This window comes from Papaver somniferum, chromosome 8, assembly GCF_003573695.1.
Source record: "Papaver somniferum cultivar HN1 chromosome 8, ASM357369v1, whole genome shotgun sequence".
Lineage (NCBI taxonomy): Eukaryota > Viridiplantae > Streptophyta > Magnoliopsida > Ranunculales > Papaveraceae > Papaver > Papaver somniferum.
The window spans coordinates 5,466,803-5,479,958 of record NC_039365.1 but is presented as its reverse complement, the minus strand read 5'-3'; the positions used below and the strand labels follow the sequence as shown (position 1 = coordinate 5,479,958).

General features: G+C 36.1%; 1 long non-coding RNA gene across 1 annotated transcript; it reads right to left on the bottom strand.

Moving 5' to 3' along the window:
- Nucleotides 1-48: 48 nt before the first annotated feature.
- LOC113301932 lies at nucleotides 49-2,276 on the bottom strand. Its single transcript, XR_003336550.1, has 6 exons — nucleotides 2,055-2,276; nucleotides 1,757-1,858; nucleotides 1,486-1,535; nucleotides 719-1,340; nucleotides 482-629; nucleotides 49-329 (listed from the first exon to the last, which is right to left on the bottom strand). It is a non-coding gene; the product is annotated as an uncharacterized LOC113301932 (long non-coding RNA).
- Nucleotides 2,277-13,156: the final 10,880 nt, after the last annotated feature.

Sequence of the window (13,156 nt, the reverse complement as noted above, 5' to 3'; positions counted from 1 at the left end):
GACAGCTAAGTCAATAATATGAGTTTTGCTTATATGAACGTAGTGGAAGGAGGATCCTTAACTCTTCTCTCAAGAAATGTATAAAAGTAGGACAATACAATTGAATACATTCTCCTATAGTTTGAAGTGAGAATTACAATACCAAATAGGCACGCTTCACGCCTACATTTTCATTTTAGATTTCTTTTTGAAGTGATAAACAACCACCATTAGCTTTAAAGTTATTAAGTTAAGGTACGACGCATGTCGTAGTGATCCCAATTCCTTGGCATGTCCAGCCGCTGCTGAATTCACCTCGGTGTGCTCTAGATAAACATCCTTTTTTTACCCTTTTCCATGCAACATAATATATAGAAAAAAAATAAGTTAAATATAACCAATATCATCATTCTCATTTTCTGACCTTTATCAGATAAGATGATTGTTAAGCAATGGGAAAAAAAAAAGAAAAGAAAGAAAAGCAAAGCAAAGCAGTTCTCACTTGTAAGCTTCATCCACCTTGGTCTGAGCTATCACCCCGACCGTAATCAGTGTTCTCCTCCAATTAGTAACGAAGTTGGTCTGATCATCCATGAAGCTATTACCAAATGCGGCACTTGGACTCGTTAAAACAGGGATCAGGCTTTAAACTGCAAGGTAAGTAACAAAAAATTTAGAAGGAGATTACTTACCAACCCACTGACCTGTTTTAAAGTAAGAATAAATCAAAATTTCTCACCGGCATATTCTCTATATCCTTGCACAATTTTGGGACATCATCAGTTATGGGGCCAAAGAGAAAAGTTATCATCTCCAAATTTCCTCTCTTGTTACCCTGTGAAAAGCCGAACTTTACCTTTAAATAGTTACTGACATCATTAACCACGGCCCCTATGCTACACTATTCCTTTGACATTTTATATGTCGCACATGCCTTTCCTCAAATTATGATGGCGCGTCTTTTCCCATCCTTCAGGGACCATTTTTCTATAAACATTCAATATGGTATTAGGTGTAATTTCATCTCTAATGAAGCTTAGATGTTCACTATCCTGTAGGGTTAATATTAATATATTAGGTGTTATTTTGTGCCGTTTCAGTACGGGTTTTACATTCAAGTAACAATTGACATATGTAGGCGCACAAAATTTTCAGACCAAAAATAGCATTTCGATTCTTTCAGATATCAGTCAAAGGTTGGTGAATGATCTTCTCCATCACTACAACATATCGCAACTTTAAATATTGAGCACAAAAATCCTTGTATCTCTGATGGCATCATGGACCCAGATCATCTCCTTGCAGACCATCTATTGAAGAGTAATGGCTCTAAGAAGTTGGCATATGTTTGGCTTATGTGACTGAAAATGAAGGTAAAACATTGTGTGATAAGAAAACAAACATAACATACTGGCTACTAAAAGAACCAAAAACGTTATTAGAAAAACATATCATACAGATTAATAAGAGAAAATTAAGAGATGGAGTCCGTAGTTGGTTCCATACCATATGACTTCTCCAGGAAGACCAAAAGGGTACCCAGTTTGAATAAACATCTGCATATGAAATAACAACATGAATTAAAAGCCAAGTTTTATAATAAAAAAGCGTGTGAATAAGTATTCTTTGAGAGGATGGAATTTCTCCGTTCCATATATAACAAAGAGAAAAGTCATCAAATGGCAAGCAAGATGAACACATAAGTAGAATACCAAAATGATGAAGATTTATAGCGTAGTTATATTATAAAAGTTTCCTTCACAATCGACAAACTTACAAATTTGTTCAGGCTCTTACGGCCTCCTACAAAACTTGGTATCCACCGCCAAAGTTATCAACCTTCCCAACAGCATCCAGAACAGGACCGGACATGGCTAATCTGTAACAATTTACTCAACCCATAAAAAATAGCGGCTAGATCAATTGTATCCTCTAATATTTGCCAGATGATTCGGGTACTCGCAGAATCAAATTTACAAATAAACGCACACCTTACATCTTAGCCTAAAATCAAATCAGCTAAGATTCAATTGGCATTCCTCATATTCAAAAAAAAAATTGATACAAACATATACCTGATGGATGCTGGAAAAAAAATCTGCGAATGTGACGTCCACCAACAAAAACCTGTAAATCAAAACCATAATCAGAATATTCTGGGGAACCCAAAAAGAAAGAAAAAAACGCACTGAGACCCTTCGCAATATGGTTTGTTTAGGGTTTATGTAGTAGAAAAGGTATTGAGATGCAGATTTAATGGTGATGCTCATGGGTGTTTGTTTTTTCGTAATGCATGAAAAATTATGGTGGGATTGATTGGCGAAAATTATGGTGGTGTTTATGATTCTCGTTACGGATGACCTAATTTTGGGCGTTGGAAACTGATAGACGTTGGATAAGAGCTTGAGAGAATGGTGCGTTCTCAGCCACGATTTATGTCAAGCACTTTGAGAAGAATGGGAACCATCGATGAGTTAAAAATACCCATCCAGAACCGTCAGATCAACACAAACAAATTTGTTTTTGTAAGAATGATGTATCTATGACCGACAAAAATCAGTCCTAACACTTTGATTGTTAAAATCGGTTGTTGATATAAGTTGTTTCGCGACCCGCAAGACCACATCATAGATGAAAAGATGCTCAAACAGCGACCATTTTCACGACTGTTTTCGTTAGTCACTTTCCCTCTAATTTATCCAACGAAGCTATTAAAGTTGTTAATTTTAATAACTTTAATTTTACATTTAGGATCTTTGTAGATATAAATCCATTCTAATTTACCCCAACGAAGCTATTAAAGTTATTAATCTCAATAACTTTAATTTTACATTTTGAATCTTTGCAGTTATAAATCCATTCTAACAGGAAGATGTTACGGAGCAGGGTTCTTAAATCATCTAGACCTTCTCCATAAAAACATTTACTTGTATATTTTTAATAAACCTAAAGTTTATTAACATTACTAATGAGTAAACTACTAATCGATTACTTCGGGAATTATTCAATTTCCTCCTACATCACAATCAAATCTTTCTTTATTTGTGGGCAATAAAAAGAGATCCCTCGTTTGAAAGAAAATATCTATGCACTCTGTATATCAATTTGATACAAACTAGCTAAATTATCCAATTACCTTTAGGTTGTATATCAAATTGATACAAACTACCTAAGTTATAAACGTCTTTTCTTTTTGGAGCATCTCTTGTTATAGAAGACAAACATTCAAAACGGTCGGAATTGATTCCGGATTATATCATCTTTTCTCTCTACTTTTCATACAAAAATTCGGTACATTTGCGGTATTTTGCTCTTTCTCTTCACGAATTACATGTAATTGGTATGTTTATTTGTATTTGGGTTTTAATCTTCTTGTATTTTGAAGTTCTTTTTCTTGTAAACAATCATGTAATCACTTTTTTGGATTGAAAAATTTTGTTCATCAAAAAAAAAAAAAAAGCAAGCTAAGTTATACAATTACTTTTTGTTTTCTAAGCTTTACTCACATCTTAAAACTGTTGTACCGTAACATATAGTGTGTGAAATGAAAAGAGTTATAATGTTAGCTTGGTGGTGTAACTGTAAGGTTAATTACATGATGCAGCAAAAATGAAGGGACATAAAGTTTTAACGGAACAAATTGAATATCACCAAACATTTATCTACAACCAAGGGGGAAAATAAGCATGGTCCGTGGGTTTTGATTAAGAGATATGTAGAGATAAAAACTTAAATTTTAGTTTTAGGAAACTTTGGTGGCAGTTGACAACGGACTCTACGTGCCTGCTTGACTCTTCTTCTGACTTCAAAGTAATTTACTATATGGCCTCAGTACTCAGTAGTGCTTGCTACAATTACTAAGTCGAATTTGGCCAAATGATTACCTCATGGTACTATAAAGTTGAATTTTTATTATGGACTGTCTGATTCCAACCAGCGTGGTAAATTATTTGGCTTACACTGTTCTAATTTTAGAACCGTAAAGGATACCACAGTTATTGTGCTAAAGACTCTTAACGGAGTCAGAAGTCTGACCGAGTTACTAGCTAGAGTCTACTGCCAAACTATACGGCATGTTCAGTTTTTTAGGGTTTGTTAAACTTTTAAGCAAATCTGTAATTGTTTGTTGAATGTCTTTTAGTATAAATAAAATTGTTATCTCCACTGGTAAATTTGTGGAAGATATTCACCAAATATCATGTTCTAAGTTGGTATCAGGAGGGTTTGATCCCTTACTCTTCCGTTGTATTAACAAATATAGGTGTTTGTTTTTCACCCATATCATTATTTCCATCACCTACTCAACCCACATCATCCATCCATTTTACCTACAACACAAATTTCTATCACCAGATCATAACCATTTACCACCACCATTAACATCGTCTGCTGCTAAGAAAGCTTGTTTGAATGTTTCTGCTAGTGGCAAGGCAACTGGGAAGAGTCTTTTGTTTGATGTATCAACACTTTAGATCTGGTACTAAAAACATTCTTAAAAACCAGTTCTAAACAAATTTCAATACCTTTGAACCAATTTTAAACACCTTTCAACAACAATACCAACACAAATCATTACCATTACCAATTATATCTGTTAACCAACACATATCAATACTACCAATGGAGGAGGTATTTCGACTATCTCACACAACCATTTAAAGAGGTATTTTGACTATCTCACACTATGAATTTGAAGAGAAACACCAATTTTCTCTTACAAAAGGGTTATCTTCATTACGGTTCCAGTACATTAGAAGCAAGTTGCACCTTCGCCAGCTCCAATATAACTTGAGAGGGAATGTTAAGGATACCACAGTTATCGGTGCTAAAGACTCTCAACAGAGTCAAAAGTCTAACCGAGTTACTAGTTAGAGTCTACTGCCAAATTATACGGCATGTGCAGTCTTTTAGGGTTTGTTAAACTTTTAAGCGAATCTGTAATTGTTTGTTCAATGTCTTTTAGTATACATAAAATTGTTATCTCCATTGGTAAATCTGTGGAAGATATTCACCAAATATCATGTTCTAAGTTGGTATCAGGAGGGTTTGATCCCTCACTCTTCCGTTGTATTAAAAAATATAGGTGTTTGTTTTTCACCCATATCACCATTTCCATCACCTACTTAACCCACATCATTCATCCATTTTACCTACAACACAAATTTCTATCACCAGATCATAACCATTCACCACCACCATTAACATCGTCTGCTGCTAAGAAAGCTTGTTTGAATGTTTCTGCTAGTGGCAAGGCAACTGGGAAGAGTCTTTTGTTTGATGTATCAACACTTTAGATCTGGTACTAAAAACATTCTTAAAAACCAGTTCTAAACAAATTTCAATACCTTTGAACCAATTTTAAACACCTTTCAACAACAATACCAACACAAATCATTACCATTACCAATTATATCTGTTAACCAACACAGATCAATAGTACCAATGGAGGAGGTATTTCGACTATGTCACACAACCATTTGAAGAGGTATTTTGAATATCTCACACTATGAATTTGAAGAGAAACACCAATTTTCTCTTACAAAAGGGCTATCTTCATTACGGTTCCAGTACATTAGAAGCAAGTTGCACCTTCGCCAGCTCCAGTATAACTTGAGGGGAATTGTTAAGGATACCACAGTTATCGGTGCTAAAGACTCTCAATAGAGTCAAAAGTCTGACCGAGTTACTAGTTAGAGTCTACTGCCAAACTATACGGCATGTTCAGTCTTTTAGGGTTTGTTAAACTTTTAAGCGAATCTGTAATTGTTTGTTGAATGTCTTTTAGTATAAATAAGGTTGTTATCTCCACTGGTAAATCTGTGGAAGATATTCACCAAATATCATGTTCTAAGTAGAACAGTGTAAGCCAAATAATTTACCACGGTGGTTGGATTTGGACAGTCCATAAACCAAATTCAACACTCTAATTTTAGAACAAAGAGAGAGAAAGAGTGAGGACTAAGTGGTTTTCTTCGTCGGAAAGTGCCTGGTCTCTTCATCGGAAAATGGTGAATTTCAACATATCGGTGGATAAGGAGGGTTTCATTACAAAAACAAGAAGAAGATCAAGAATCGTTGAGCGTATTCCGCGCTCGATTAGGGGCTATGAAGGGTTTGACAGTGGAATATCGAAAATTCAGTCAAGAGAAGGGAGATCAATTAAGGTGGAAAGAAAGATTATCGGTGGTTCCATGGGAAAAAAGGGATTAAGAGACATTATACATCTTGCAGTATGGTCAGGTATAAGAAGACGATTCTGTTGTCTTACCTTTAGGGCTGGAACATGGTTATCTCGTCTCCTAAAGAAAGAGGCAAATGTTGGTGATAAAAAGACGGCCAAATGGAATTTTAGGGAAGATGAAGATTGGATGTTTTCAATACGAAAAGAGAAATCACGAGTCCATTTATGCCACCTAGTCCTGCCACTGATATACATGTACGTAACTACTTTAATTCAAATTTTGAATCTGTTGACAAAGTAAACGTGATGGCAAACCAAGGGACATCACATAATGAGTTAGTTGTGAATGGACCTGGGCTTTCGTTGTTGGGCCAGCAACAAGATTTTCTTTTTAACAAAGACAAAGAAGATGGTGCTTCCACATCAGGCACAAGTATAGCTAGGGTGGTGAATGGTGGTCATAATTCTAGCTCTATTTCCATGGACAACTCATCGTTGAGAAGTCTCAGGAAAATATTAAAGGCCAAGTTATCCAATGAAGTTTATACTAGTTCTTCTGACACTTTAGATGGGGAAGTATCAAGCAAGCAGAATGGGAACAAAGTGGTGGTGATGGGGGGCCAATACTATGCATGACAGCGGTGATGGGAGTGAAAATAATGAAATGCACCATGAGGATTCTGTTGGCAGTGACAATGGGACGTCGCAAACAAGTACTGGCCGTAATGATGACGACGCTTTGGAGATGGCAAAAGGTTTACATGAGAAATTTAAGGTACTTTACGACGAACTCAAAAAATTCGGTAATTGTTCGGGAATTGAGTTCTCTCAAAAGGAAATCAATTTTGTGGCGGATTCACTTTTTTCTCATGCGAATGTGAATGTGTTTAGAGGCGAAATGGCTTCCGAAGTTGGTGTTAAATCTTAATGTTTGGTTGTCTTGGTTTTGTGTTCAATGGGTTGCCATCTGTTAAAATGTTTAAAATAATTTCGTGGAATGTTAATGGTCTTGGAGACCCGGACAAGCACTCCAAGTTAAAAAAAGTTTGTGAAACGGTGGAAACCTACTATTCTTATGATTCAAGAGACGAAGCTTAGTGCTTGTACCGACGACATTGTTCGACAATGTTGGGATGCAACTCCATGTAAATGGATTGCGTTAAACTCTTATGGAAGATCGGGAGGAATTTTGTTGATATGGAATTCGGATATGATTGAAGTAGATGACTTGCTTGAAGGTGTTTTTACCATAAGTATATCTTGTCGTAGTTTGGAGGATAATTTTCGTTGGGCTTTAATCGGTGTCTATGGTCCTTGCAATGTGAATGAAAAGAAGAGATTTCGTATGGAGCTAACTACCTTGCATGGTTATTGGGATGGATTTCCTTTGTGTTTTGGTGGAGATTTTAATCAGGTAAGATACATGGCGGAGAGAAGAGGTTGTCGTAGAGTTTCGAATTCAATGACCTATATAATGACTTGGATCTTATGGACTTTCCTCTTTCGGGTTCCAAGTACACTCGGAGTAGGCCTCCTAACAAGAAGAGCAAGATCGATCGTTTTCTTTTCACTCCGGATTGGGAAGATCATTTTCCAAATATCAATTTCAAGCGCCTCGAAAGACCTTTTTCGGATCATTTTCCCATTGAGCTATGTTCATTGGATTCGGATTGGGGTGCTTACCCTTTTCGATTTCAATTAGCTTGGATAGATAGAACTAACATAATCTCCTTAATGAAAGAAGGTGGGAGTCTTTTGTTTTGTAGGTACCGGCGGGTAAATGTTTTTCAAATAAATTAAATGTCTTAAAAGAGAAATTAAAGGTATGGAATCGAGATATCTTTGGGAACATTGATAGGTCTATCCACACGGCACTTACCAAGTGGAAAGAGTTAGATGAACTAGATGATGAAAGGGGTCTTACCGAAGTTGAAGAAGACATGCTTGTGACGGCTGAAGTGGAATTTGACGTGGCTCATCATCGTCAAAGCATAATGATGCGGAAAAATTCAAGAATTAGATATTTTTGAGATGGAGATAGAAACACCAAACATTTTCATCGTGTGGTGAAGGGTCATAGAGCTTTTAACAATATCAATAACCTCCGTATCAATGGACGATGGACTGGAAATAAAGATGAAATCAAGATGGGTATTGCAAATCATTTTGAGTTAGCGTTTAAAGAAATTTCAAACAACCATCCAAGAATGCAATTAATGCAATTAAAGATTTGGGAATTGATCATGCTCCGGGTCCTGATGGATATCCTATGAAGTTCTTTATTGTTTGTTGGGATTTTCTAAAAGAAGATTTGATGAAGGTTTTCGAAGAATTTCATGACCACAATGTTCTTCATAAGTGATGCAGCGGATATTAGAGAAACTAGAGAAAAGAGAAGTGTTGTTCAGACTTCAAATATTCCTAGGAATATCGACTATGAACGTTGATTAATATCTAGACTTCGGTTTCCCAACTTTAGATAAAAATCGATTAAACTTGAACAAAGTTTGATAAAGAAGATATATATTCCAAAAAAAAGTTGCCCTAAACAATTTATGATGGACTCTTTTATAGACTTAGGGAAAAACCCTAACTTGCTAGTCAAGAAAGGATAAAAAAAACCCTAAACCGACTCAGACCCTAATTTGCTATTTTTGGCAAATTTTGGTCGACCTAAAATAATGAAAGTACTCATAAAATAAAACAATTCGCCTCAAACGGCGGCCCAAACAGACTCCTAACGAAAGAGTTATTAACAAAATAAAAACTTTCCTAAAATAGCAAAAACGTATGTTTGATGCCCTAAACGATGGAATTTGGCTAAATTCTGAAGACCAAGGTAATCGAAGATTCCTTGTCCTGTTCTTTGGCTTTTTTCCCATCGAAATGGACCCTAAGGATCTAAATTACGACACTTGAATTTTTAGCCTCCAAATAGGCTATAGACTGCTCATCTGCATCAATAAGTCATTGAAAAACAATTTTATTGCGCTTATCCCTAAGAAGGCGGGAGTGGAGGAAGTAAAAGATTTTCGGCCTATTAGCCATATTGGGAGTGTGTACAAAATCATCTCAAAGGTATTAGCGGAGCGTTTAAAGGTATATCTTCCTACTCTCATATCAACTTCTCAATCTAGTTTTATTAAAGGAAGACAAATTCTTGATGGAGTATTGATAGCAAACGAATGTGTGGATTCTAGACTTCGTCAAAATTACCGGGGTTGGTTTGCAAGCTTGATTTTGAAAAACTCTTTGATAATGTGAATTGGAAATTTTTAAACGAAGTATTATACAAAATTGGGTTTGGTGATGTTTGGAGGGCCTGGATTAGAAATTTTTTGACTTTCTCAAAGTTCTCGGTTCTTATTAATGGTTCGTCTTATGGTTACTTTGGTAGTGAAAAGGGATTACGTCAAGGAGATCCACTTTCTCCTTTTGTTTTTACCATCGTTGGTGAAGTTCTAAGTTGTATGATGACCAAAGCACAAGAAGTTGATCAAATCTTGGAGTTCTCGGTGAAGGAAGGAGGAACAAAAATAAATCACTTGCAATTTGTCGATGATACTATTATTTTTCTTGATGCTAAAAGAGAACAAGTTGATTCCCTTCTTTACCAACTTCTTTCTTTCGAGCTAATTTCAGGATTGAAGATAAATTTCTCTAAGAGTTGCTTATTCGGGGTCGGGTTCGAAGAGGTAATTGAAAATTATGCTAACATGTTGGGATGCAAGTATGCTAGTTTTCCTAGTATCTATCTTGGTCTTCCTTTAGGAGACAAAGTGGGAGGAACACAAAAATGGGAAAAGATGTTTGAAACTTGTGCGAAAAGAGTTGCTTCTTGGAATGAGAAAACACTAGCAAGAGGAGGTAAGCTAACTCTCATCAAAAGTGTCTTGGCTAGTCTTCCAATTTATAATCTCTCCATTTTTCTTGCTCTTTTCTCCATTACTAAGAAAATTGGTAAAGTGGTGAGATTTCTTATGGAATGATGATCCTAATAAGAAAAGGATTCACAATATTCGTTGGAAAATTGCTACAAAATCAAAAGAAAATGGCGGTCTTGGTATTCGGAGAACTAAGCAAGTGAACTCGGCGTTGCTAAAGAAATGGTGGTGGCGTTTTGGTCTAGAGAAAAATGCATTGTGGAGGAAGATTATGGTAGAGAAATTTGGCGAAACCTTTACCGGTTCGGAAACTCTCAAACCCAAAGGACTGATGAGCACGTAAGTGTGATGCATTTTCACCAATAAATACATTAGCTGGGACTCGTTTTATCACTAATAAACTTGTTTGTAGGTGTTTTGGAAGAATAAGCTCTTGTGGAGAATTGGCTCGAAAAAATGTCATTTGCACCCGGAGGACACGTGTTATTCGGACTCTCACTATTGGTTAAGGGGAACCCCTAATTACTAAGGGGAACTAAAATTACTATCGGCACCCCAGCAGCAGGATAAGGGGCATCCTTCATCTTCTCCATTTCAAATCTGGTTTTTGGGGGGAAAATGGCTGCAGAATTAGGGTTCCGGGTTTGGAGGTGTTTGGGTGAGACTGAATGGCTGAAATCAAATGGGTTTGTTCCTAAGGACTAAGCAAAGATGGTAATACGCTCCGATTCAGTTATATTTGGCTGGGATATCACCGATTGATGAAAACAGAAAGAACAAATTTTGGCGGGAAAGTGCAGGTTTGAACTGCGAGATTTGCTGTTATGGATTTGAAGAACTTCCAGCGAGAATTAGTCGGTCTAATGGATTATATTGGGCCTATCACTCTTAAACAGGTCTGGTATGTCCATCATATTTAAAAGAATAGGGCTATTCCGCGGTTTTGAAGAAATCAGAGAGTTGCGTGTTTTTCTTTTGAAAACTCGATATTCCTGTTCTGGGTTTTGAACGATTTCTAAGGAGACTAAAACACTAAAATCAGTTGGATAAGTCCTATTACACTCGAACAGAATAGCTAAGTCCATCAGAACCGATAAATTTGGGATTTATCGTTGGATTGAAGCAAACAGAGGACACGAGTTTTCACGGGTTCTATTTGAGTTACAGCGAGTTTGAGACGTGTACTGAACGTGTTTGGAGAAGTTTAGATGTAATATGGAGCATGACTGAGATAAATAAGGAAGGTTGGACAGCTGCAGATGCTTGGATGAAGAAGAAAATATCCGGAGAATATTTTTGTTTACTGCCGAGTAGTAGAAGATTTCTAGAGTGATTGAGCGAGATTTCTTGGGTTTGTTGGCTATATAAAGGTTTCTGGTGCATCACAGAGGGATATGGAGTGTTTGGGGGAGGCTACAGAGTGGAGAAAATTGCTGCAGAGAAATTTGTAGCAGCAGCAGAAAAATAGTGAAGACCACGAAGAATAGACATACAAACACAGTCGTTAAACTCCGCCGTTTATGCTTAAGATATAAGACTGTCCAATACGACAGTTTACCGTTATTATTTGTGTTAGTGGGTTTGAAACGCTTATAAACGTTGTGATTCCCTTTTTTAATTGATTTTCTCTTTTTCTCTTCTTTGTAAACACCATTTGAGCAATGAAATATTATTTTGAGAGTGTTTTCATCAGGCGGAGCTAAACCTTTCTCTGGGACGACGAAGGAAACCAAAATTCGTCATGTGGTAAATTCATTTAATTATTTATATGACTATTTGCATTAAATTAAAATTAGAAAAAGTTTTTTCTTAATTAATTGTCATTTCATTTGAAGATTTATGCTAAGGATTAATTCTTTTGATATGCCATGCTTAAGATTTACAATTAATATTTTAAGAATCTACCTAAGTCAAAGAAATAGAGTCAAAATTCTTATTGAATGAGCTATAATGGTTTAAAATAAATAGGTGAATCGCATGTTGAATATTTGGTGGAATCCTAGTCCCAGTAACTCTCGCTTTTGTTTATATTTATTAAATCTTTAAAATTAATCTTCACAAGTCTTAGAGTTCGAATCCTATTTACTACAACAACGACAAGCAAAAAAACTTCTTCAAGGACCAAAAGGATGTATATTATGGTTTAATATCTATAAAGAGCTTGAAGACTTTAACAAAAGTATTAGATTCAAGATTGGCGCGGGTAAGGAAACTAGATTTTGGGAAGATGCTTGGTTTGGTGAAAGAAGATTATGTGATATGTTTCCTTTGGCTTAAGAAGCTTCAAGGACCAAGGAGTTTGTGGTGGCTAGTATGTATGAAGTTAGGGAAGGTAGTGTAAGGTGGCCGTTTATGTCTAGGCAAAGATATTCTCAAACCATTACAAGTGAAGTGTTATCAATATCTAATCTTATTTCTTCCATCTCTATTCAAGAAGGGGTTCTGGATACCCGAATTTGGGTTGATAGTGATCATGGTCAATATATGGTTAAGGATGGAATTAAAGACAATGACGATCAAGGTGTCCCGGATTATCCAACCAATGTTATTTGGAATAATGAGTACCCTCACAAAATCAATTTCTTTATTTGGCTTCTTTTTCATGATCGAGTAATGACGGCGGATAAACTTTTAAGAAGAGGTATGGATGTTTCTAGTGTATGTCGTTTTTGTGAGGAAGACAATGAATCGAGTACGCACTTGTTTTATGGTTGTTGGAGAATCTGGAGAATACGGTATTACTTTGTCGAAGGGTGCCACTTTGGATGGTCATACGACCCCACTGTCATTACATCATTGAAGAATTGGAAATTTAATTAGGGAGATGAAAGACTTAGTCGAATATGGAATAACATCCCGGTTGCTATATGGTGGTGTATATGGAAAGAGAGAAATGCAAGAACCTTCGAAAACAAAAAGAAAATTTTAGCAACCCTCATTAGAGATATCAAATTACAAGCGTTCTTTTGGGCCGAATCGAATACAAGAATGTTAGGGCTTACGGCAAATATGGTGATTTCTCTATGGGATTCATTATATCGGCTTCTGTAATTTTTTGTGGTTTTTTCTTGGGTAGCCGAATCCCCTTTCGGTTCTCCTTTTTTTTTTTTTT